The following is a 25,410-nucleotide window of genomic DNA, read 5'->3' as shown; positions in this document are numbered from 1 at the left end:
TCACTAAAATATCGTCATTTGAGCTTTATGGACCAGCAATAGGTTGTTATTTAGGTTGGATTGGTCGGTCCGACATCTCTGCTTGATCAGGATTCGTTACTTAGTTCCCTTTGCCTCTACAACATTCCCTACCACCACGCCCAAATCTTCTAATAGATTTTAATGGCATGACTGTATTGTTTCCGAGAAATCTACGTATTAATCAGAAATAGAAGAACGTGCTATAATCGCAGTAGAAGCGTGGTAAGATCGTGTTGCAATCGGATAACTCATGGTATGGTCGTAGTGAGAACGTGAAGAGCGTAGAAAGATCTTGATAAGCGTAGTGAGGTCGCAGAAGAATCGCGGTGAGAACGTGGTATAATCGTAGCGGGGTCGTTGTAGAAGCATAATGAGGACGTAGCAGCATCGTGAAAGCAACGAAAATGTTCATGCCGCTCATATCGCGACCTCACCACGATCCGAATTTATTTTAGATCGCGGTGAGCGTGGTGCGATCATGGTCTTGTGGGACTGGGGCTTTATGGACATCCTTGTTTAAGACCACTGTTGACTTTAAACCATTCTGATACAAATGTACATGACTGTTTTATATTGCTGAACTAACCACTCCATTATGGGAGTTATCTATTGTATTAATGTGTTCTCGTTATGAACATGTTTGAAATATTTGCCACAGGACGATAAACAACCAGAAATTAATAAATCAATCAATCACATGTTGGAAACCATTACCTTAGTAAACCTTTTTTTATGTCTTTTTAAAGAAATCAGATAAATATGACAAGTCTTTTTGTTTAATAAAATTAACATAATTCTAACATACATAAACATGAAGCCTAGGGGATAAACTTGTTTATGTATTGTTGAATTTTTTTAATCGAAAAAACAACATTAAATCATCGAACATGCTATATTGTCAATTTCCCTACTTTTGTTGAACTATTATCTATTTTTGGAAAGGCATCCGTTTAACTTTTTAAAAACTATATGTTGAAGTGAATAAATAAGTCACTCCAGGCTCGGGAAGTCTGCATTTTCCGTTCTTTTTGAAGTATGAACTTTGAAACTCCTATGAATAAAACCACTTTAAAAATGGACTGAGAAACTTTTGTTTTAATTGCAGACTTTCAAGTCAAGTCCTCCTAAGTTTTATTAAAACGATTTATCAATTTGCGTGCTACATTATGTACTACAGAATATAAATAATATGATAACTCCAAACCAGTTTTTTTAACCCGTTTAAAATGTTCGCACAAAAATAAACTTTGAATTTATTTTGTGTTCATTTGTTAAAAAAAGAAGATATTTGAGAGTTTATTTTTTTACCTATTTATTACTTCTTTCAAATCAGGAATTTTAATATTTTAACGTTTTAAACTACAATGTACAGTTTGTTTTATTATTTGCATGTCTCTAAATGTTGGCCTTTCATAAAAAAAAAAAAGCTTCTAATTGTCTTGATATTATAAATAAGTAAATTAAAAATAAAATAAAAAAGTAATCTTTCTTTACGAAGAAACCAAAACCAAATATATGTGACCAGTGTAAATATGTACTTCCTGATTTTTGGTTATCAAAGCTGACATCTTATAACATAATAGTGTAATTTTATATAACATGACCGTATATACCTAAACGGTCAATTGCAATGTCAGATAACAACATACAAAAAAACATCTTTTCCGGATAGATTATGCATAATTATAAAAATTTAACATTCAAATGGTATATAAGCGACTTATATGCTATACCAAAGCAGATCATTCTCAGAAAGAATCTCACGGGTAAGGTCGTAGATTAGCTGTTAAATAAGTTACAAAATTATGGTATAATAGATTTTTTTATCATTATTTATGTGTTATCAATATGTACTATAAAATTTCATACAAAAGAAAGAGACGTCTATTTTGTACTTGTATGGGACAATGTTATATTCTAAAAAGAGCAAGAATGTCAACAATGTTCATCAGCTTTATCTAAAAGACACAAATACATCAGTTAAACCTATGGAGAAATACAAAATATTATCTCTTATTGTGTTTTCGAAATTGCAATTTATTATTAAGTTAAGTTTCTCGATCAAGCATATATCAGCAGTTTTTATATAGTAGTTAATCCACATATAATTGCACCGATTTCTTTTTACGAGTAACAGCTATACTGAGGAATGTTTAATATTACCCATGAATATGCATCTTTTTAGAATTTCTTTTATTTTCCGTTGTAGTACAGCACGGTCTAGCCCATTTGTGTAAATTGAATATACTTGATAACTAATTTAACCTTTTTGTGTCACATTTAGCCAGAACAAGTACTCAAACTCGTCAAAATGAACAAGTCTATCATCCTGATCCTGCTCCCATGCCTTGTTGCTTTCGTCATGGCCCAGCAATACGGATACCAATCCGGATACCAGTCAGGATACCCAGCTTACTACCAGAATCAACTTAATGCCTACACACAACAGAGAAGACTGTACAACTATGGAAACGCTGCCACAGCTCAACTCAAAGGAGCCAAACTTCTTAACTACTGTAAGCATATTTAAATATTAACTAGTTACACTCTTAAATCTCACGTAGCATGCCAACATGTGTCGATAGGAAAGATCTTGGGATGGCATGTCGATCACTGCCTATATATGTATTATACTCGTTGGTACTTTATCCATTAAACGTACCTAAGTTATTCGAGATTGCAGCGATATAATATTTTGCGAAAAGTTGAACTTAAATAATTATAACAAGTAAATCAATAATAAATGTTATATACACACAAAATAGGAACATTCTTTATTTACAAAAATTGTTTCATTTAAGAGTAAATTTATTTTGAGAAAAAAAAATATCGTGTTTCTTGTGCATATAAGAAAATAATAATGTTTTGTACAATTTGTATGACGAAAAACAGTTCACAATAAAACATTTCAAAGGCAATTACATTGAATGGATGGGACAAGTGGTGGATAATTTGGATTTCCACAGAAAAACTTCTTCGACAAGGCCAAAGATATAGCCTACAATACTAAACCGATTGACACATACACATACTTGTTGCTCGTGTTCTTGAAGGTGTAAAGAACATGACTATTCATCTTTGGAATAGACATCCTAAATCATCAACACATTAAGAGGTCATCTTGCGGCTTTTGTTGGTTGATCTTTGTAAATTTTGTGAAATATTGCCTTTATCTTTCAATTGAAGAATAGCCACTTATCAATAAGCCATCGCCTTTAGAATTCTTCTATCATTCGTTAATCATTTTATAGATATCGATAAACATAGATGAAAATTTGTTTTCGAAGACAATACATATTGAACATTTTTTATACATATTTTTTTGTCTTCTTACATTGTTTGGTTTCTTGCTCCTTTTGGACGTCACCAACGCTACCGGAAACTCCCTGAACACACTCGGATAAGCTTTGTAAGTATATATCATAAAATAGTAAATATGGAGTCAGTGGTCAGAAGTTAATTGTATATATAAAAAGTAGTAAATATAGAGTCAGTGATCTGAAGTTAATTGTCTAAAGATGGTATCACTTCCTGCGTATATTGTATTTTTTTCTGCTACACAATATGATTTATTGAAAAGAATCATACTTTAAGGATTAATTCTGAGCAAAGGTCATAAACTTTTAAATAAAGTCAATCCAGGAATAGCCATCATTATGAATATCCTAGGTATTATATCATATTTCTTAGCATTATAATTATTCATTAGCGGTAATCTACTGTGTAGGATTAAATATATAAATATAATTACTGTATTATCCACACATATATGTCATCCAAATTTATCATTAATATTTATATGAAAAGTATAAGCAGCTATAACTGATAAAGAGTACGGCTATGGTATATGTATCTATGTTTAAGCAGCTATAACTGATAAAGAGTACGGCTATGGTATATGTATCTATAACTGATAAAGAGTACGGCTATGGTATATGTATCTATAACTGATAAAGAGTACGGCTATATGGTATATGTATCTATAACTGATAAAGAGTACGACTATATGGTATATGTATCTATAACTGATAAAGAGTACGACTATATGGTATATGTATCTATAACTGATAAAGAGTACGACTATATGGTATATGTATCTATAACTGATAAAGAGTACGGCTATGGTATATGTATCTATAACTGATAAAGAGTACGGCTATATGGTATATGTATCTATAACTGATAAAGAGTACGGCTATGGTATATGTATCTATAACTGATAAAGAGTACGGCTATGGTATATGTATCTATAACTGATAAAGAGTACGGCTATGGTATATGTATCTATAACTGATAAAGAGTACGACTATATGGTATATGTATCTATAACTGATAAAGAGTACGGCTATGGTATATGTCGTATATGTATCTATGTTTATGTGATGTGACGCTGTATGATATGAATGTGTAATTTACGACAAAACATGATAATTTACTTTTTATTCTCTTTTTTATAGATTTGCTGTAAATGGAATTTGATCTTTATACATACCGCTTTGGAACTACCACACAGAAAATTATTGCAAATTGAGAAGTAATAGAAAAGATTGATACATTGAGCGTTTGACCAATCTGGTGTTTAATTTAAAATAAATTCAAAAATGTTGGTGAAAGTTAAATTTGAATAAAAGCTATGAAAAAAAACAAACATAGTTTGCTTTTAGTTTTATTGTCATTCTTGGGTCATATCAAGACTATGGTCCACTTGTTTTCATTGCCCGTATACCCGAATATATTCTTTCAATTTGGATTAGCATGAGTAAAATGATTTATTCAAGTGCAATTATTTTCGAAAACAAAAATCAATTCTGCTGGCTGAACTCAATAAGCAAACAAGTTGCTATCTTTAAAAAAAGAAAAGCAATACATGAACCTAAGAGGTCACCAAAAGATTGTTGCTGAATTTGTGTTTGCTTTTGAATTGAAATAATTGACTGTGAATAGAAGAAGCCAGTTGAAAGTATATATTTACAGCTTCTATTTGAATAGTTATTTTAAAGCTCGACTATTTTATTTATTACTTGGGAATGTACATAATTTTTCCGATTATAACCCTTTGGCAAATCCTAATTTCTACTAACCGGATGACTTATGCAAATTGCACAAACCTACTCATAAAATTGAGAATGGAAATGGGGAATGTGTCAAAGAGACAACAACCCGACCAAATAAAAAACAACAGCAGAGGGTCACCAACAGGTCTTCAATGTAGCGAGAAATTCCCGCACCCGGAGGCGTCCTTCAGCTGGCCCCTAAACAAATATATACTAGTCCAGTGATAATGAACGCCATACTAATTTCCAAATTGTACACAAGAAACTAAAATTAAAATAATACAAGACTAACAAAGGCCAGAGGCTCCTGACTTGGGACAGGCGCAAAAATGCGGCGGGGTTAAACATGTTTGTGAGATCTCAACCCTCCCCCTATACCTCTAACCAATGTAGTAAAGTAAACGCATAACAATACGCACATTAAAATTCAGTTCAAGAGAAATCCGAGTCTGATGTCAGAAGATGTAACCAAAGAAAATAAACAAAATGACAATAATACATAAATAACAACAGACTACTAGCAGTTAACTGACATTCCAGCTCCAGACTTCAATTAAACTGACTGAAAGATTATGATTTCATCATATGAACATCAGGCACAATCCTTCCCGTTAGGGGTTTAGTATCATACCATCATAACATATATGAGAAGAACATAACCCGTGTCATGCCAACAACTGTTTTTAGAATAAATGTGTTTAGTTCCGATGCAAAGACCTTATCACTGACTCAATATTAACGCCAAAATATGCAATCTTTAATGACTTGACAACAGTATCGTAATTATATCCCTTCTTAATAAGTCTATTCAAAGGTTTTGTAAGTTTCTGAGGTGAATACTGACACCTTTGTGCTTTATAAAGAATATTACCATAAAAAATTGGATGTGAAATATATATCAGTTTGTAATATAATGTGGAATTTTGAATGCATTTATTTTATCTATCATATCTTTATATTTTGTTTCCTACATGAATGCCTTTATATTCTCAACTCGTATTTGAAGCTGTCTTTACTCATGGTAGATGTTGTATGCGGTGAAACCTGTGGCATACAATTGATTGGGACCTCTTAAGAGACTGATTTTGGTCTCATAAAACATCTCAAATTTTTTAAAAGGATTTCCTGATTTTACGTAAATCAATTCAAACATTCTACAGTGAAACTTAGTTTTGCCGAAGAATTTCTTCATTCAGAAGTTTATGAATACCTGTACACACTTTCAAAATAACCAATTTATATAAAAGGGTATGTAGATATAAAAAGATACCAGAAATAAAATGATATACGCCAGACACGAGTTCAGTAGACACAAAAAAAGCACCATGCCAGTGACGCTCGACTGAAAAAAGTTAAAAGGCTAAATACATTACAAAGTTAAGGAATCTATTCCTTGTGTAGACAATCCTTAGCTTTTCGAAAAGGTCAAAGTTTATAATAGGACAGTGACTCAAAAAAGAAACAAAAGAGAAACAACTCGAGGTCAGAATACCGTTAGAAATGATGACCGTGCTTGAAAGTCATATGTGAAGCTCTTTCTTCCGTGGCCTGAATTTAGATAACAAAAACGAAAATAAGCTTTCACGAGTGAATTTAATAGTATTGCATGCAAGTAGTATCTTAGCACACGAAATAGTAAATAGAAAGCATCTCACTGATACTAAGGAAAAGAATACGCATTTGCATCATCACATATCTTAATCTAATAGTTGAATTCGAATGTCAAACGGCCTACATTAAATGTTTTGACTCCGGATTCATTGACTTTTTATCCGAAATTTTTGAGAACGCAAACCGATAGTGTGCTTTTGAAATGTGATCTATAATGTGAATGCATCAAGAGGTGTAGGATAGTTGGTCAACACATTGAATACAATTTTCAAAACCGTACCATATAGTACAAATATGTAGATGCTATACGGTTAAACTATTAAAACAAACAAACAAAAATTGAATTAAAATTTTATAAAAAACTAACGTTCCTGTTATTATTTTATTTTCAAATTCTTTTGAATATACATTGTATATAATATCAATAAACACGAACGTCAAGTATTTACGGATGGACAGTTTATTTATCGAATGAATCTACTTTTAAATTCTAACATTCCACTATGTGAATATATTACTATACAAAATATAAGCAAAGACTTCTAAATCCATACTAAAACGGTATGAAATAATCAACATTATGGTTGTAATTAAATTTTGTTGTGATTATTGTAAATTATTTTTACGGTTGTTGTGAGTTGCAAGGATTTAAAATCATGCTTTATGAATTGAAAACACACAAGTATTTTGATTCACGACCGTTTAAAATTTAAATATTTACTAAATTTATCGTACTTTCCGTTTTATGGATATATTACAATACAAAAAATAAATAATAATTACTCATTAAACCTATATACTAAAATGGTATGAAATAATTAACGTAGAAATATAATGATTATTGTTTATAAACATTTCTTTTTTGTAGGATGCAAGAATTTATTTAGATTTAATTTTTATGTTTTCTTTACAAATGAATATTTAAAAATACCAAAGCAGAGTATCTTGTAAAATAAAATACTTATTTCTTAATTGCAACTCTGAAAATATTCTGATTTCCGAGAATTTTATTCTGACTTCCGGCCGAGAGATTTCGAGTGGCCCATAGAAACATCCAAAACTCGCCAATATATAAGCATGAACCCCTCAGGGGGTTCATGCAAAAAAATATTTATACTGGCTTTGAATTATATAAAATTTCGACTTTTACCAATCTTCGTTTTAGGACTATCCTGAGATATGTTCTAGTCCTAAGACAATGTTGTTGACATGAGCCTTGATCTCGTTACAGATAACTACATTTATGTATAATCGCCTAACTCTCTTTGGACATTGTTATCATACGGGACTTGTAGTGGAACAACACATTGATTTGATTACTATCTTACCTATGTAAGCTATGATGAGATCAGTACAAACGATTCTTCCTCAGAACTGTCAGAATATGTCATATAACTGTTATACACCATTCTATCTGAAAGAATATAATTTTAACTCGAACTGTCAATAACTGTTATAAGTAAAATTTGTTCTTGGGTACAACAGCTTCTGTCAGTTCCTTTTTCCAAATGTGTAAGGACATTTTTAGTGAAATTGAAGCTGATCCCATTTGAAGCTGAACTCTTTATCTTATTTGTTAAGAATCAACTAAAGCGATTATGCAACAGACAATCGTTGTCGAAACACAAGCAACAAACGAATACAACCAACCAAAAAAAATTTTGTGTAGTTGCCAGAGGGGTTACAGTTTTGACAAGTAAGACACTAAAACATGTTGGCAAAGTCAAACGATAGAACAAACGAGATTTTATTTCTTGTCAACTTATGATTCTATTATTTTTATTTAAGGAATGACTGTAATATTTTTTCTGTCTATTCGAAATAACATAAAAAATTTGGTGCACACTGAATAACGCGCGTAGCGGGTTATTTAACAGTGTGCACCACATTTTTTATGTTATTTCGAATAGACAGAAAAAATATTAGTCATGAAAAACGTTGTTGACGTCACGGTCACATGACTAAATCATGTCTATGGGCTCATAACGTTATGCCAATCAGAAGACGCGTTACATCCAAAATTAAATTATTACGGTATCTTCCTCCTCTTTTGTTCAAATATTGAAAATTTCTTAGAAAAAAACGTCTATCGATCAGTGGTCCTAAATGAGTGTTTATCAGAAAAGGTAAATTTGATCTTACAAGGGGCAATTGATATCAGATACTTGGTTCTCTTCAATTATGCTTATTTTTAGTTTCGAGTTCTAAAGCTCGTTATTGTTTCGATGCTTACAAACCTTTTGTAATTGTGTCTCCAGCGAATGTGGTAGGTGTTATTCTAGAAACAATTGTCCTGTGCATCAAAATTAGTTGCACACACCTTTGTTATACATTTATTTCTCTAATTCTTACACGATTTATCCCTTTCCTGACATGTTGATTACTTTTATTTAATCAACGTGCGGATCGTTTGATCTCAGTTCTTCCTTGGTCAAAATTTGATTATGACGTTCAATTGTCTTGCTTTCCTCTGTATTTCCTATTGTGACGAGGTATGTCCAGTGCACGATGTAGTGACGATATCGCCGATATTGTCAACTTCGTTCATGATTTTATACCTGCTCACAATATTGTCTACATCGTTGACATCGCCGACATAGTTATGTTGACAACATCGTGACAACGTCGTCTACATCGTCCCCCTTTCCTCTCTACATCGTTGACATCGCCGACATCATGATGTTGACAACATCATGACGATATTGTCTACATCGTTGACATCGCCGACATCGTGATGTTGACAACATTGTGACAACATCGTCTACTTCGTCCCCATTCCTCTCTACATCGTTGACATCGCCGACTTCGTGATGTTGACAACATCATGACGAAATCGTCTACATCGTCCCCTTTCTTGTCTACATCGTTGACATCACCGACATCGTGATGTTGACAATATCAGGACGACATCGTCTACTTCGGCCCCTGTTTCTGTCTACATCGTTGACATCGCCGACATCGTCTACATCGCCCTCTTTCCTCTCTACATCGTTGACATCGCTGATATCGTGATGTTGACAACATCATGACGATTTTGTCTACATTTTCCCCCTTTTCTGTCTACATCGTTGACATCGCCGACATCGTGATGACATCAGAACACAATTATTATTCCTCTTCTTAGTCAAGTTGAATTAAAACATTTGCACCGCTGCAAACATGAAATAAATTCAACTGCTTATAGACCATTATTCTTCTAATTAAATATGCTTGTCCCAGGACCTATTAACACGCCAATGGTAGGGTTTGAATCTTAGATAAATAACGAAGGCTAATTTCTACCCTACTTTCAATTTGGCCAAATCACTACTTTCACTTTCAACAATATTTTTTTTCCTGCATATTTTACTTATGTCAATACATTTGCAACTGAAAGGACCACTTAAATAGTAAACATTTCAAAGATAACAGTAGCCAGATTACCTAAGAAGAAATAACCTATATAATAATTAGGAACTATATTCCTAGACCACGAACAAAGGGAATTCACATCCCACGAACAAAGGGAATTCACATCGAACAAAGAAATTAATTGTGGTCTTGACTGATGGTGAGACATCGTCTACATCGTCCCCATTTCCTCTCTACATCGTTGACATTGCCTACATCGTGATGTTGACAACATCGTGACGACATTGTCTACATCGTCCCCCTTTCTTGTCTACATCGTTGACATCACCGACATTGTGATGTTGACAATATCGTCTACATCGGCCCCCGTTTCAGTCTACATTGTTGACATCGCCGACATCGTAATTTAGACTTTATCGTAACGACATCGTCTACATCGTCCCCCTTTCCTGTTGTCTACATCGCTGATATTGCCGACATCGTGATGTTGACAACATCGTGACGACCGTTTACATCGTCCCCCTTTCCTGTCTACATTGTTGACATTGCCGACATCATGATGTTGATAACACCGTGACGACATTGTTTACATCGTTTTTCTTGCTGCTTACATCGTTGACATCGCCAACATCGTGACGACATCGTCTACATCGTCCCCCTTCTCTTTCAACATCGTTGACAATGCCGACATCGAGAAGTAGACAAAATTGTTACAACATCGTCTACATCGTCCTACTTGCTGTCTACATTGTTGAGAACGCCGATTTTACTGTGTTAGTTATACGATGCACTCAGTATATGTTTCATAATTGGTATTGTGTCACTTCGTATTTTGTATTTTTAGTTTATGAAGCTATAACTTTAGACCCATTTTAATGGAAGAGGAATGCCGGGAAAAGTCTAAATTTGAAATTTCGAGGACTGAACTTTTCTTATGTATCCTTAGCTCAGTAGTTTTCAGTAACCGTGAACTATCTTTTTTTTAAAGCCCTTTTTGTATTTAATGTTAATTGTCATTTGGCGTTTCCTTTCTGAGTTGGATACATTAAGGGTGTCAACATTGTGTACTTCGTGGTATCGTCAATGTCAACGAAGTAGACAATAGTATGAAATGATATAGACAACATTGTACAATATCGTGTCGACATTATCTACTTCGCGATATCGCCAATGTCAACGATATAGAAAAGAGTTTGAAACAATATCGACAACGTTGTATAATATAATAATATAGGGTCGACATTGTCTACTTTGCTATGTCGACAATATCGGTACAATTTTGTACACTGGACATGAATGATTGTGACGGCACGAAAAAATGAGACCATGCCTGATGACGTCACATAGAAAGAACGCATCTTTTTGCAGATCATTTGAAAAAAGTATTGAATTTGTCTGCATGTTGTTTAAAAATCATTAGAGAAACAGATTCCATCACCAAATCTTGTGTAAAACGCTATTTATCCACTCTCGACAGTTAATTTTTTAATATCTAAAACGCTCTGTCTTGAGTGGATAAATATCGTATCACACTCGATGCAGTGGTAGAATCTTTATCTATCTTCAATACAGAAAGGTCATAGTAAACTATTGAAATAATTTTGTATATTTAGATCTTTCCAGTATTTCTTCTGATTATTTTTTTTTTTCCTTCCATCTAAATTTTGTTCTTGCAATAAATATTTGTTTTGCAATATTTCGCTTAGATATTTGGTATATGATATTGAACAATTTATGCGCCTTTGAAATTTACCCTGCATAACCAAATACTTTTCTTTGTAGGAGTTATCTCCCTAAACACTGTTTTCCTTGTGTCCACAACTCCTTCGCAACCGTTAAAGATTACGACAAAGTTATTTTATAAAATTGCTAGTTATATCTTTAGCATGATTTGTTGTATTTTTACCGAAGCGATATGAACACTCCAAATGAGAGTTATTTCCCCTTATGCATTTGATATAAGTGATATGCATTTCTATCTTGTAAACCATAAGTGACAGAGACCTAGGATCTTTTGATTTGAGGTCCTTAGTTAAAAAAAATGAAAATAAGGTCAAGGTCAAAGGTCAAGGTCATGTTTTAAATTTTGATTTTGGCTTATTTTCACTTATACCCAAAAATTGTATAAGATGTCGACAAATTATTTTTACTTAATTGTTAGTTGCGAAATGTCCTAACATGAAAATTTTGATTGCAAGGGTACATTGAACGCAAAAGGGAGTTTTCTCCTCTGTTGTATTTAAAAATACGTGTATGGTGATATAACTCATTTATAAGCCAAATATAATTAAGACCTATGGTCTTTTGATTTGAGGTCCTTGGTTTATAACCTTGAAATTGATCTCAAGGTCATCTATTGATTTGACGTTCTAGATTTTGACCTTTGCTTTTATCTTATATGTATACATGATAAAGCCATGAGACTTTTTGCAATAGCTTTCAAACCAATTAACCTTGTAAAAACCAACCGGAAGTGACCTTGTGTAAACCGGAAGTATCTATTTTTCATACCTTATTAAAATAAATGTACATAGAATCAGATATTTTTGGAATCAGTGTCAAGTAAATATTCAAATAGTATCGGAAGTAACAAATTATCTCCCTTATTTAAAAAAAAAAATGAAAAGAAAACATATATTTTTTTAATCAATGTACTATAAGCTACCATTTGACAATTGAAATGACATTTTAAACATAATTAAAAACCAATTGTTCAGAGAACAATTGAAGGTCTTTCCACTAGTAAAGATCTATTTTGATATGGAAATATGAAAAATCAGTTTAAAATGTTAGTTCCTATGGCTTTATGATGTATTAATATCAATTTAAAGCAAAGGTCAAAATCTAGAACGTCCTATTAACCTATGACCTTGACCTCAATTTCAAGGTCACAAACCAAGGATCTTAAATCAAAAGACACTAGGTCTTTAATATGTTTGGTTAAAGAGTAATATCACTTTACGGGTAAACCTAAATATAAGATGGGCAAAAACTCCCATTTATTATTTGCGCACCCTTTCAACCAAAATATACAAGTAAGGACATGTCGCAAATAACAATTTATGAAAAATTATTTGTCGATATGTCATACGGTATTTGAAAATCAGTGAAAATAAGCAAAAATCAAAATTTAGAACATGACCTTGACCTTTGACCTTGACCTCATTTTCATTTTTTTGGACCAAGGACCTCAAATCTGAAGATCCTAGGTCTCTATCATTTATGGTTTACTGGTTAGAAATGCATATTACTTATATCATTTACATAAGGGGAAATAACTCTCATATGGAGTCTCTGGAAAGCTTCGGTCCAAATGAATTGCCTAATCCTGAAGATGTATCGAGCAATTTGGTAAAATAAATTTGTCGTAATCTTTTACGGTTGCGAAGGAGTAGTGGCCACAAGAAAAACAGTGTTTGGGGAGATAACTCTTACAACGCAAAGTATTTGGTTACGCAGTTGTCAGTTTTAAAAGCGCATACACTTTACGATATCATATTCCAAATATCTAAGCGACATCTTTTGAAACATCAATACTACGCAAGAAAAAAATTAGGCGGAAGAAAAAAAAAAAAAAAATAATAATAATAATCAGAACAAATTCAATAGGTCTTTCCACGGAAAGGTGGAAAGACCTAATTATGCTTCTTTCATATTTGAATACATGTTTTCTGGTGGAAAGACCTTCAATTGTTCTCTGAACAATTGGTTTTTAATTTATATATTATTCTCGTTGTTCATATATGAGACATGATATTTTTATAGATTTCTAAACGATTGAGTTGTAATGCTTATTTCTGTTATGGTAAAAAAAAGTTCTGGTTAAATATGTTCGCCAACTTTGTATTGAAGTATTGCAGGATAGACCAGACAACTAGCCAGCCAATTATCGCATTGTTCGTATTTTCTTATTTATATCACACCCCATTCAGTGTGACACGCAAACTTATACTTCATTCTCTTGAACTTAAGCAATTTAGAACATACATACATCATTGTTTTGGTGAGAGACTGTAGTTTATAGATCCCCCTCCTTCGGTCTTTATTGTATATGTATATATAGTAATCTCATTGGCCAGTCACACTTATTTATTTTTATGTACTAGTACATACTTTAAAAAGACAAACTTAAAGCAAACAATGTCTTATATTGAGGAAAGTAACTTTCACAGTTGTATCATATAATTGTACTCGTTTTGAACAGAATGCGCTCTGTACAAACTACATACAATGCCAAATCTATTATGAATATATCGGATATATTCATTTCCAGTTAGTATATTCTCATAATGTATCATTGGTAAAAATGTTTTTATCTAAAACTAATTGAGCTTTAAAAGTATGTATTCCTTAATGAAATATTATTTATAATGTATAATAGTAGCAAATATACGTGTTGTCATAGTAACAAATACATTATGAAACATATACATACATTTATTGAAAAGAACGACATATAATATAAATCATGAAATATGAGTTAAAAATTTCTCTTAGCTTCTTATTGATGTTATGAACAGACAATTATTGTTAAAATCGTGACAATCACTGGGTTTTCTTCTAATAAAAGGTTTATTATACTTAAAATCTTTATTCTCTTCCAATTCAATACAAAGTTCTATCGGTTCGGTGTGTTGATAATTTATATTTAAAAATGCAAGGATATATATTATAAGTAATGCGGGGTTCACACATTGCCGATTATTGCTCCTGTTTGAGATCAGACAGCAATACGACACGAAAAATGAAAAAGTCGGATTAGTATCCTCAATTAATTGGAATATCCTATCATTGTCTGAACGCAGTCGTTTTAGTTCGTAACAGATTCCTACGGGTCGGGAAGGGTCCAAATAGTTCGGCAAAGCACCCCGACAGTTAGGAGCGTCCCGTAACATTCGGGGCAACTCAGCCGATTTTGTCTAGTCGGATTACAATCGTAGCTATGTCGTGACAGATACTGCTGTATCGGATCTAATTCCGAACAATGTTTTGTGTATTCTGGACGGTGTCCTGTGGAATGGGAATGATCTGGAGTAATTTTTCATAGCTGTTTTTCTGCCGATTGAGTCCAGATTGCATCCAGATTTTGTCGATTGCGAACCGTTTTTGCCGAAACCGTTCCGAAACAGTCCCGTTATTAATACGAAATTCGTCAATGATACCCACGTCAGAGTACATACAATTACAGAATACAATACGACTGAGACCAGACAAAGCCGTTTGCAATGCGATAGAGCGGACCGTGAAAGGATAACGTTCCGATAGTATCTGATCATCCCGAATATGCAGACAGTTTTCGAACGGATAACTTTCGTCAGCGTCGGTTCACTGTCTGGTCACTGTCTAATCTCTGTCGGATTACATTCGGTAAAGTCGGGACGCAATCGTGACAGACTCGATCGAATTTTACCTTGCGAAAAATATGAATCGGATTAGAAGCGGATTCAGAACGGGATTATCGGGAAATATTCGCTTGGAAACGGTTGAATATCGACGCTTCCTAAACACTATCTGATTGTTGTCGTGATCAAATTATTTTTTGTACAAATTTTAATTAAAGTTAGAATTTCCATCCACGATTCACAGGATCTTGATCAGACTTTTAATAAATTTTGGTCCTGTCAAGGACGGTAGTAAAAATCGTGAATGTGTAACCCCAGCTTAACAAGACTTTATAAGAGTTGGAGTCGCTCAAACCACAGGCACTTGTCACATGAGATATTTCTTTTTATTATAAAGGTATATATATATAAAAAAAAATCTGAGACAAGTGCCTATGGTTCAAACCTACGGAATGACTAGATCTTTGGAGGCTTACGAAAAAAACAGTATTTCACTCGTAAAACTTTCCTTCCCTTTAAGCTCACCTGGGCCATTTGGCCAAGTGAGCTTTTCTCATCACTTGGCGTCCTTCGTCCAATAGCTTTTACAAAAATCTTCTCCTCTGATATAAAAAAAAAAAATGTGGTATGATTGCCGATGAGAAAACTCTCCACACAAGACCAAATTACACAGAAATTAACAACTATAGGTCACCGTACGGTCTTCAACAATGAGCAAAACACATACCGTATATTCAGCTATAAAAGGCTCTGAAATGACAATGTAAATCAATTCAAACGAAAAAACTAGGCCTTATTTATGTACACAAAATGAACGAGAACAAATATGTAACACATAAACAAACGACAACCACTGAATTATAGGCTCCTGACTTGGGACATGCACATACATACAAAATGTGGCGGGGTTAAACAAGTAAGCGGGATCCAAACCGCCCCCTAACCTGGGATAGTAGTGTATTAGTACAACATAACTGCTGGGAATAATTTAACCAAACTTGGCTACAATTATAATTATGGTATCTAGTTTAAAAAATATGTTCGGTGACCTCGCTTGCCAACCAACATGGCTTATAACCGTTAGAACATATGCGTTCGGTTGAATGCAGGTTTAATCATATTTCTCTGAAACTAAATCATTCAGAGAATTTATAGCAAATCTGACTTTAGGTAAATAAAAATATCCAGTTCATTTGTATGATTTGGAAGAAAGGCTGACATAGTTAGTTGCACAATAACTAACACAATTCTATATAAATATAGTTGACTACTAGTTCCCAAGAGTACCACCAGCCGAGTGGTTAAGTGATTCAGTATTGACATGACATCCAACATATGTTACGTAGATTCGCCGCTTCTAATGCAACATACTTACATTGAACACAGGAAATTACTGCACCAATGACATTTCTTATAAGCACACTGACTACAGTGAACATTGAAACAGTCGTCAAATATAATGTTGTCATTATAAACCAAATAATGATTTTATCTACGTTTGCTTATATTATGTGTGTATGCACACAAAAAAAACCCATTATAATTGAAAAAAGAGAGGAGAGAGATACCAAAAAAAAACCATTCAAACTCCTCAGTCGTAAATAACCTGACATTGTTTTGGCAATCAAACTCCTCAGTCGTAAATAACCTGACATTGTTTTGGCAATAACAGAAGAAAACAGAAGAAAAACAACAGTATGCAAAACCAAACATTGAAAGCTAAAGACTTAGCAACACGAACTCCACCAAAACTGGGGGAAATCTCAGATGATCCGGAAGGGTAAGCAGATCATGTCTCCATGTGGCACGTGTCGTTTTGCGCATAAAAGTATAAGCTGATGATATGTCCATTTCGATCAGTTAAGAGTTTGCAAATATCTCTGACTGCATCACAATCTTGAAATTAAGTATTGTAGGACTAGTACTCATATATTAACTTTTTCAGTGTGTGTAGACAATGTATGCAATGTGTCTAGATCATTGAACATAAAAAAGAAAATGGAAATGGGGAATTGTATCAAAGAGTCAAAACCCCGACCTTAGAGCAGAATACAAAACTAGGTACGATTTCAGTGAAAATGTTTGCTTTATGGATGTAAGAGTTCAAGTCAGGAAAACCGCGTGAAAGTACTAAGTGAAATATAGAAAATAAGGAAATGTGGTATTATTTCAAAATGAGAACAGCCATCAGAGTTCAAGTAGTAAAAGCAGTTATATGTCATCGTATGGCATTCAACCATGAGAAAAACTCATTTTGTATAGGCAGCTATAAAAGGCACCGACATGGAAAATGTGAAATAATTCAAACAAGAAATCTAACGGCATAATTTATACAATACAATTTACAAAAAAATAAATATGACAGACATGAACCTACAACAGCTACTGAATTACAGGCTTCAAACGTAGGACAGGTACATAACGTATGCGACGGGTTGAAACATATATATGTTGTTAAATTCTCAATATCCCCTTTACAGTGGTGTTAAAGCACAACATAAGAACAAACTATAAAAATAAGTTGCACATAGCTTAAACCACTAAATCGAAACATAAATAAACGGCCAACAAACATATAAATAAGACACAAAGTACCAATTTAAGCCGTACTCGTAGATACTGAAAGCGAAAAACCAAAGCCAATTACAACTTATAGATAAATTATGCGTTCCAAGACTAAAGTATAACACATCCCATTCCATCTAGACACGTTTGAGAATTTCGTCTTTCTGAAACGGCGGATAACTGAACACTTTTTAATTGATTGATCACATTTTTAAGGGAATTACACGTTTTAATGTGGAATGTATAAAAGGGACGGTACATTCTATTTGACAATAGATGATATCGATTAATGGCAATTATTCAATATTAAATGTTACTGTGTTGCATTTAGTTACCAGGCGATTCGAAAATAAATAGGTGCAACATATTCTAAATACCAAAATACTAATCTACTCGTCGATTTGTCATCCCTTTTGGGGTGAACACGCCCTAAAAAAAGTAAGAATAGTTAGGCCTAGGTGTATACCCACACCTTATAATATTACAATATGTAATAATAGACAAAAAAGAGACTGCATAAACAATCAATGATAGAGTTATTTGATAATATGGTATAATTATGGTTATATAGATTAAAAACAGTTTGTTATAATCGTTATAAATCTGTAAATTAATAGGTTGATATCCGTGCCCTTCATAACTTACTGGGTGTTAAAGGATTTGCTTATATGTTTCAAATACGTATGTAGTAACCTGTAGATGTTTACATGTTTGTCCCTTGGTCTTTTAGTTGATATTTGCCTCATTGCCAATAGTGCCACTTCATATTATATTTATATTTACTTATATCCTTCATATGTGTATGTCTCTTCGAATAAATAATCTCAGAACACGTTATATTTAACATTTTATAACAACATATAACCATTCAGAAAAGTTCCTGGTCTGGTCCACAACTACATGTACATGTATTACATGGACTTACATATACTGTCGATCTATATAATACATGTAAGTGTTTCCTATGTATATGATGTAAACTTGCAAAATGTAAACCTTGGTAGTATATAAAGACCTTTAGAATTATTTCATACAGATAACTCTCAATTAGATATCTCAGGTGAGTCTTATAACTAATAAGGTCTAATTCATTTCAAAACAACGATTTCATTTATGTTTAAACGTCAACAAATAACGACATAGTAAACAATCATTTTATAAATTTTTAAATGCCTTTTACAATAAAGTTCTCAAAGAATTTATAACAACTTTATGCTATCTGTATATATAAGTTTTCTCAATTTGAACTGTTAAACCTAGATTTAAGTTTAATTTAAGTAGATGAATTCCGAACTTAATGTACGTTGTTTACTACAAATACATAATGTTGTCCTTTCTGCTAACTCACTTCCAAATTAAATGATTAACTGAGTAATGATGGACATAAAACAAAAAAATATCATCTAGATTGTGTTTGTTTATTTTCTTATTCGGGAGGTACATTTTGTTTTCTTAGTTTTGATTTTTTTTATTTGCTTAGGATTGTACTTTCTAACATTGTGTGTATAACTGTATGGATCGATTAAACTATTTAACACAAAACAAAATGTTTAAAACGAACCGTTATTATACATAATTGTATCAAAATTCGATATTAACGATATTTCTTCAATTGTAGTCACCATATTCCATCAAAATGAACAAATCCATCATCCTTGTCCTGGTCCCATGCCTTGTTGCTTTCGTCATGGCCCAGCAGTACGGATACCAATCCGGATACCAGTCAGGATACCCAGCTTACTACGGGAATCAACTTAACGCTTATACACAACAGACCAGACTGTACAACTATGGAAACGCTGCCACAGCTCAACTCAAAGGAGCCAAACTTCTAAACTACTGTAAATCTAATTTAGTTATTAGTAAACAAAAACGTGTACCGTTGATATATATTCACTTCCGTTGTAAATCCCACAAATTCTCTTTATTATTATCTCTTTTCGAACTCAAAGTTTAAATTTAGTACATTGTATACAAAAATTATTTTTACACTGCAAACCATTTTATAAATTAAATAAGTATTAGATTAAAGCTAATATTTCAAATATTTATATGTCAATATACAATATAAAACAATAATCATATGACATAATATGCTTGTTTCAGTGTTCGGATTCTTGCTTCTCTTGGACTTCACAAACGCAACAGGAAACTCATTGAGCAGCAACTTCTTGGGTTAAACTATGTAAGTATATTTATTTGTAGTTAAGTCTTTTTAAAATCAAGCTACGCGTACATGTTTCACGATATATAACCTTCTATAGAACAGATTAATGTTAAACACGTTTTTACTTTTGTCACAATTTAAAATGTATAAGATTATAATTGTGTTGTTAAATTATCATTAAAATATAATATTAGACATTAATTTTGTGTTATTTTATGATACCAACTATTGGCCCTTGTCGGGCAAGATGAAATACAAAATACATAATAGTCAAAGAAACAAAGTGATAACATGAGCATAGGATATTATTACAGTATGAGGTCGGTTTTATATTAAAAAAAAAAAAGAAAAAGATCTGAAATCTATTAACATAAAAAATAATAAAACCAGAAATAAAGTATATTTTGGAAAAACATATATTTTTGTCCAGTGGTTAATGAAACTGTTTCAAGTAGTTAAATTCTCTGATGCCTGTCAAACATGACTTGTCTAAAGTCCTGTGGTTAAATGAATGTCAACTCACTTATCATTTGCGCCTTAACCACTTCTTTAGTTTTAAATTAATCTAAAAACACAATGAGAAAGAGTGCTTTTAAACAATCTCTAGGATTTTCCTTCTCATTATAGGAATCGTCCTATGTTTCGACTCCACATTTGACCTAAAATTTTCTACATAATACGTTCATCATTTATAACTAGTTTGTTTAAATGTATTTTATGTTTTTATTTTAGATAATGATCCAGACATGTTAAGCTACTGATTAGATGTTACTCGAAGAATACGTTTGTAGACAGCTTGAAATAAAGACCTAGAACATTTGACGTTCCTTAGTGATGACTTTGAGGCAAACTAAGAGAACATAAGAGTATTAAATGTGTCAAAACGGATGTACAGTAGTTTTGTAATCATGTAAAAGTTAGCTTTTAAATAAAAATACATATTACTGATATCATGTCTTTGCATTATCACCTTGGTCCATTGGTCCGTTTGTCAACATAACAGTGGGGCATTCTAGAATATTCCTTTACATATTTCATTTTGCTTTTAAATTCCGTGCAAAATAAATATTAACTGTAATATATATATAAGGCATCTGTGACGGTTTATCGGATATTCTAATGCAATTATGTTGTAACAATTGTTCTGATTGGATGACAGCAAGCGTAAAATTCTCTATCTCCTTGTCTGTAACTAAGGAAGCCGACATTTTGAATTTCGCAATGTATTGACATGTTATTTCTACAATAATAAACACAAAACTCACTTGTTGCGCCTAAAAATCTTCCTTTTATCAAATTTTATTACATTCTGAAGCGGCACAGAAGCCAGAAAACGCACGGTGTTTATGTTTGACGCCGGAAGCATACCTATGACGTCACCTAGTGTAGGGACCAAAGAAGATAACATCTTTTCGCGGAATTTTCTTTAATGAAGGTTTTACACTGAAATAATGATTGAAATTTAATTATGAACTTGTTTTGCATTAGAATAGAGATAACTGTATTGTATTTGAAGCTTTGCGGACGTCCATCGGTAGTTTTACTGTCGCAAATACCCGTTTACCTGTCTCCGCTCCGCGTCGCCAGGTAAACTAAATTTGCGACAGTAAAACTACCGATGGACGTCCTTAAAGCTTCAAATACAATACAGTTATCTCTTAAATCGACTAACCGTGGACAACGTTGTAAAATATTTTAACGGTTTAAAGACAACTATCCATCAGAGACAGGAACATAGATGTGAACAGCTAAATGTGCAATATAGCCTTCGACAATGTGCTTAACCCGTGCAATATAGCCTTCGACAATGTGCTTAACCCGTGCAATATAGCCTTCGACAATGTGCTTAACCCGTGCAATATAGCCTTCGACAATTAGCTTAACCCGTGCAATATAGCCTTCGACAATGACCTTAACCCGTGTAATATAGCCTTCAACAATGAGCTTAACCCGTACAATAGAGCCTTCAACAATGAGCTTAACCCGTGCAGTATAATAACCTATAAAAAAGGTCCTAGGATTACAAAATTTAAAATAATTAAAAAAAGAAAACGAATGTAAATTGCTTATTATACATTACAAAAAAAAAATCTGTTACAATTAAGAAAAACCTACAATTTTAAGCTAACTACACTTAAACTTTTCCATAAATATTTTAATTAATGTAACTGAAGTACAAGGAGTATGTCACAGAGATCCACATATAAAATTGAGAATGGAAATGGGGAATGTGTCAAAGCGACATTAACCGAAGACCACCAATGGGTCTTCAATGTAGCGAGAAACTTCCGCACTCGGAGGATGGATGCAGACATATACATAATATATGTACTTTCTATCAGAGGCATGATAAATTCAGCAGATATTCATGATGAAAAGTCTACATAATAAATGAAGATTGGACTACATCAGAGGACAACTATAATTGATTAAATTACACAAGATCGAGCAGTGGTATTAACAAGATACGACTCGGAAATTTGAAAATTTTATATTTCTGACAAGACTGCAAAGAGTATTGGAAAATATTGAATCAATTTGAGATTTTTTAAAGCAACCGAATATCAATTTTAGGTTTTACTCAATTTTTTTACAATCTGAGTTTATGTATCAACCAAGGGACAGCGCTCACCTGTCTGTTTAATAGAACTGAATGATAATCTGAATAGTTCAATCACGAAAGAAGATCATGGGACAGGGGTGTAACAGTACAACATAAGCACAAACTATAAAAATCAGTTGAAAAGGCGTAATACAAGTAGAAATAATTGCTAAATCCGCCCCAAAAATTCAATTGCTACAAATTCACAGTGGCGGATCCAGAAATTTTCATAAGTGGGGGCCCACTGACTGACCTAAGAGGGGGCCCGCTCCAGTCACGCTTCAGTGATTCCCTATATAAGCAACCAAATTTTTTCCCAAAAAGGGGGGGCCCGGGCCCCCTGGGCCCCCCCCTCTAAATCCGCCTCTGATTCATATTGTAATGTGTGAAAGTAATAATAGACGAGTCCAAAGTCTTCAATTTTCGATTTTGTTTACTCCGACTTAGAAATTGTTTTATTATCCTTAAATGTTGGAAATTAACTGGTGGGGGTCTAACGATAAAACCTGAAACATTTACAGATGTAAAAAAAAATTATTATGGAACAATAAATTTATTAAAATTTGAAAATAAAGCTATAGTTGTTTTTTTTTTTTTAAATGGATTAAAAGCGATCTTATTTATGTAAATTGTATCATAGATGAAAAAGACCTGAATTTCACAAGACATTATGTTTTTAAAATAAACTAAAAAACAAAATCAAACTGGATAGCTGAAATTGTTTATTTTTTTTTAATTTAGTAGGGAAATTAACAAATTATACGGTCATATTTGTATTTTTTTATATTATCTTTTTTTGAACTACCTTTTTTTAACATGATTTTACCTATAAAATAAATGCACGTAAATGTAACCAAGAGCTCGAGCGCAAACGTATCATGAAAAAATTAATTCAAAATGCACGCAAACATAATTCTTCCCATTAGACAGCTCCGAGGCGATGTCTGAGATATGTCCTAAGATAGTCACAAAATGATCATAAGACATGTCTTAATTAATTTCTTGAATGTCTATGACAGGTCTAAGATAGCTTCGTAAAACCGGTCCCAGGTCATTAAAGATTGCATAGTTTGATATTAATATTGATTCACTCATAGGATCTTTTCATCGGAAATAAACACATCTATTTTGAAACAAGTTGTTGGCACGATACGGGTTATGTTCTTCTCATATATTTTATGATGGTATGATACTAAACCCCTAACGGGAGGGATTGTACGTGATTTTTATATGATGAAGACATAATCTTTCAATCAGTTAAATTGAGGTCTGAAGCTGGCCTGTCAGTAAAAAGTAAAATCTCAAAAATACTGAACTCCGAGGAAAATTCAAAACGGAAAGTCCCTAATCAAATTGCAAAATCAAAAGCTCAAACACATCAAACGAATGGATAACAACTGTCACATTCCTGACTTGGTACAGTCATTTTCTAAAAATGGTGGATAAGACAAAGCACATAGCAAAATGAAAGACAAGAAACAAACAAGTTTTCGAAGTAACACTAAAAGGCATATAGACAAAACAAATTAGCAAAAATGAAAGACAATTATACGAGAATATCATAAACAATAATGAAAGGCTGTACCTCAAGTATCGTAATAACAATAAAACAAACAAATATTTAATAAAGAAGCACAAACAGGCATACAACAAATTCAACAACCTCATTCATTGCCTTCTTCAATGCTAGTAATCCTGTGTTAATCTATGACTGCTAGTAATCCTGTGTTAACCTATGACTGCTAGTAATCCTGTGTTAATCTATGACTGCTAGTAATCCTGTGTTAATCTATGACTGCTAGTAATCCTGTGTTAATCTATGTATCATTGTCATTTTGATTAGTTTCTTGTGTTACCTATTCTGACATCGGACTCGGACTTCTTTAACTGAGTTTAACTGTGCGTATTACTGTATGTTTTTCTACACTAATTAGAGGTGTAAGGAGAGGGTTGAGATCTCACAAAACTTGTTTAGCCTCGCCGCATGTTTTCGCCTGTCCCAAGTCTGGCTTCTAGCCTTTTTTAGTCTTGTATGATTTTTAGTTTTAGTTCATCTTTATGTTTTGGAGTTTAGTATGATGTCTATTTTTACTAAAATAGTAAACATTTTTGTTTAGGGGCCAGCTCAAGCCTGCCTCCGGTTGTGGGATTTTCTCGCTGCGTTAAAGACTCATTGGTGGCCTTCGGCGGTTTTCTGCTATTGGTCGGGTTGTTGTCTCTTTGACACATTTTCTATTTAAATTCTCCATTTTATATTCGTTACTGAATGAAACCCCATGTCATTGGGTTGTTTTTAAATACAAGTATTTATGGTAGTATTAAAGACCAACAAATAAATGGACAAAATTCAACTTTGAAGAGCTTTGTAACAAGTGTACTTATTACGCTTTCTATAAATTTATATCTGTACTATCTATTACGTATAACTTCTGTATATCATTGTATTGACAAAGATTTATCAGAATAAAAGATACACAATGTACATATAGCAGACAGAGATACATGGCAAATGTTGTAACCTCTATTCTCATTTAGGTTGGATACACAATTAATCAATTAGTTACATTATTGATAGTACTATTAAATTATTTCCTAAGCCTCGGTCACACCTTACCAGATAGCTCGAACGGACGCCTAACGGATAACTTTTTTCCAATCCGTTCATGTCCGTTAGACGTCCGTTCTTATCCGTTGACG

At 32.9% G+C, this 25,410-nt stretch overlaps 3 long non-coding RNA genes across 3 annotated transcripts; all 3 read left to right on the top strand.

Moving 5' to 3' along the window:
• The first annotated feature begins 1,757 nt into the window (after positions 1-1,757).
• LOC143064999 (uncharacterized) lies at positions 1,758-2,491 on the top strand. Its single transcript, XR_012975378.1, has 2 exons — positions 1,758-1,829; positions 2,306-2,491. It is a non-coding gene; the product is annotated as an uncharacterized LOC143064999 (long non-coding RNA).
• An 858-nt stretch (positions 2,492-3,349) lies between these two features.
• On the top strand, positions 3,350-4,669 carry LOC143064997 (uncharacterized). The gene is made up of 2 exons (XR_012975376.1): positions 3,350-3,430; positions 4,479-4,669. It is a non-coding gene; the product is annotated as an uncharacterized LOC143064997 (long non-coding RNA).
• A 14,230-nt stretch (positions 4,670-18,899) lies between these two features.
• LOC143064998 (uncharacterized) lies at positions 18,900-21,061 on the top strand. Its single transcript, XR_012975377.1, has 4 exons — positions 18,900-19,004; positions 19,563-19,785; positions 20,051-20,129; positions 20,844-21,061. It is a non-coding gene; the product is annotated as an uncharacterized LOC143064998 (long non-coding RNA).
• Positions 21,062-25,410: the final 4,349 nt, after the last annotated feature.

This window comes from Mytilus galloprovincialis, chromosome 2 (genome assembly GCF_965363235.1).
Source record: "Mytilus galloprovincialis chromosome 2, xbMytGall1.hap1.1, whole genome shotgun sequence".
Taxonomy (NCBI): Eukaryota; Metazoa; Mollusca; class Bivalvia; order Mytilida; family Mytilidae; genus Mytilus; species Mytilus galloprovincialis.
This window is presented reverse-complemented; position numbering and strand designations above follow the sequence as displayed.